Consider the following 3,107-nt stretch of genomic DNA (forward strand, 5'->3'; position numbering starts at 1 on the left):
GCTGGAGAGATTTTTTTAATAGGGACCGAGGAGGAGGGGTGATGCAGAATGAATCATACAGCTGAGACAGGGCAGAGGAACCACAAGGCTTGGTGTGTCTGTGGATCAGAGTCCCAGGGGACTCCAAGCCAGTGAGAGACCAGGGCCAGAACAGGAGCTGTGCTGCCACCTTGTGGCAGATTTCGGAGCTGCTGTTGGGTCAGATGCCTTGTCTCCTGGGGTGGGGCTTTCTGTTCAGTCCAGCCGGGCTCCTGACAGAGTGGATGATGGAGAGAGTCCAGTGAACGAATTTGGTAGAGAAGGTGGTAAGGTCTGGCCTTAGAGTCCCTTTCACCCTTCATGTCCTAGGTGGCCAGGTTCACCATAGTTCTGAGAATCAGGGACAATTCCAGAAAAAGGGCTGTCGTTGAGAACTGGGCACCCATCCCTACCCCAAAGAGAGACCACCATGGATTCACAGGCTTCAAGGTCAGTGTTGATGATTTCTGTCTCAGACCTGCTACTCTAGAAAGCTCGGATGCGGAGTTTACAGGTGCACCTGGAGCCAGGTGGAGGGGCCATAGCACATGCCAGGGATCAATGGGAAATACGGTTCTGTCTAGATCAGGTGTTCTCAGGAGGCACTTCACAGATGGGCAACATGCAGACAGGTCCACCCGTGACTAGAAAGGTACCTTGTACCTCCCAGGCACCACCTGTCTGCAGGGAGTATGCATCTGCAGGTTATATGGTGTACCCATGGGGCGCCACCAACCCTGAGACCAGACAGCCCGAAGGCCACAGGGTGGTCAGCTGAAATCCTGTGATCAGGAACACAGAATGGAGTCCTGTTTATGCAAACAACGGATTAAAATAAAACTACACCATTTAGAACCTTTTCTGTGTATCACCTAAGAAGTTGTCCGTCTTGGAAAAATTGGAAAGTGGAAGAAAGACCAAGGTCTACAGAAAAGTGGGGAACATTTGGCAAATGTTTTTTATTTTTATTTATTTTTTAATGCGAGAACCACCAAAGTTTTAGTGTTTAATAATTAATAGCACAATTGACCGAAGTCCAAGATGTGAAGATACCACGTTCAAGACACTGGGGGATAAATCACTCTATAAACTAACTGTATAGGATGCCATAAGAATGCACATTTTATAATATAAAACCTGTCTACACATAGTAGTTAGCTGCAAAAAGCCATTCAGTCTTCTCTTGGCTTGGAAAAATGGCGTTCCAGATTTCAGTGTAAATTATTAGCAACCTTCAGCTCTTTTGTGTGGCCAGTATCTTGTTTTCACCTTCCAGTTAGTTCTTCCAACTCCAGCCTGTGTCACGAGGTCTTCGATGTTTTTCTCCAGGTCATCAATGCGACTACTCATAACATCAGTTCTTCCAATGACGTGGTCAGACACGGTCTGAAGTTTACCCCGCATCTGCTGCAGGGGTGTCTGCGGCGCCGAGGTGAGATCCTGCACGGTCTTGGGGCCAGTCTCAGCCATCTCCCCAGTTCTGCATGGCAAATGTTTTTTAGAACCTTAACTTTGGCTTCAGCCAGAGTAAATAAACTAGCAAATGAATTTGCTTCATTTACTATTACAATTCATTCATTTACCAAATGTAAACTTTTCAGTAATAGAAAATGTTTTTCTCCTCATCTCCACCAAACTGATGTTGACAAGTATTGAGGAGAACACGGGCATGTCCTGCAGGGAACTCAAACATGCACGTGCTTTGAAAGACGTGGACTTGGAGGCTGTTGGCCGAGGCAGTTTGTAGGACAGAAAATCTGGAAACGACCCGAGTGTCATCAGCAGGGTTGCAGATACATAAATCGTGGTGCATGTGGCAGATGTCGGCAGTGCGACAGCCTCCATAGTTCAAAGAGCCTTCTCTCTGTAGTGACATGCAAGGAGCTGAAAAACAACGTGGAGTTAGAAAGCAAGCCGCAAAAGCTTATGCTCAGTGTGCTATTTATGGATTCACAACTGTGTAACAAAAAGGAAAACACGAGTGGGAAACACGCACTGCTTTCGTGTGTCCATGAACAAATAAGCGCGTCTTTGCCTGGGTAAGTCCTGGTCATCTTTCAGCTCTCAGCTCAGCACATTGCTTCTTCAGGGCAGCAGGTGCCTGATCGCAGGTCTCAGAGCCCGTGCCTTTCCTTCATGTCTCTTGTCCCGGTTGTATATTTAGTGGTGCGATTATTTGATTAATGTCCTTCCCCTCGACAAGCTTTATTCAAGCAGGAACCCTGGCCGCCTTCTTCACCACGGCATCCCTAGCCCCTAGCCCAGTGCCTAACACGGTGCCTGACACATGGTGCAAGTGAACAAATTTCTGATTTCTGTCTGTTCCCCCAACTAAGTTGTAAGCCCCGCGAAATGGGGGTGGGGTGTGTGTGTGTGTGTGTGTGTGTGTGTGTGTGTGTGTGTGTTGGAGGGGTGGGGGGGAGTGCTGGTTTTCTTTCTCACTGAATCCCTCAAGGTTTAGTGATTATGAAGGCAGGCTGTGGAGTCGAACTCGTGAGCTCAAATCCTTGCTCTACCACTGCTAGCTGTGTGACCTTGAACAAGTGACTGTATCTCTGAGCTCAGTGTCTGTCTGTAAAAAGGATAATGATTCATTCCTTAGAGTTTTCTTAGAATTAAATAACATAATGCATGAAAAAAATCCACCAAAGTGCTTGGTGTTAGGGCCTCAGTTCATTTGTTAAATGTCCAAATGCCCCCCTGGGAAGCACCTGGGCGGGGGCGTGTCCCGTGGAGGTGGGATGCTGTCTGTGCTCCGCCCTCTGGGGCTGGCTGGGCCATCTCCCGCATTACCACCAGGTGGCGCTGTGGTCATTCGCACCGGTGGTGCTCAGCCTGCGGGCTCTCACAAAGCTACGAAGTGGCTTCCAGCCTCCTTCGCAGCCAGAGTCCCGTCTGCACGTCCCCAAGTGGCCGTCCCACTCTGCTCTAATTTCTCAGTGATGGGCAGCTCACTACTCCTGGGCAGGAGACCATTTCAGGGCTGGTCTGAGAGTCTCTATATTCTGGGTGGGGGCAGGGGGAGCCCAGGTGGAAAGTAAGGGGCAGACCAGTGTCAGGAGGGTCACCAGTGTCAGGAGGGACACCGG

The 3,107-nt window shown here is 49.2% G+C and overlaps 1 pseudogene; it reads right to left on the bottom strand.

The window, feature by feature from the left end:
• Positions 1-1,252: 1,252 nt before the first annotated feature.
• On the bottom strand, positions 1,253-1,488 carry LOC105816580 (annotated as a pseudogene).
• Between the last annotated feature and the right edge of the window lie 1,619 nt (positions 1,489-3,107).

Source organism: Propithecus coquereli, unplaced genomic scaffold (assembly GCF_000956105.1).
Source record: "Propithecus coquereli isolate 6110/MARCELLA unplaced genomic scaffold, Pcoq_1.0 Scaffold378, whole genome shotgun sequence".
Classification (NCBI taxonomy): Eukaryota; Metazoa; Chordata; class Mammalia; order Primates; family Indriidae; genus Propithecus; species Propithecus coquereli.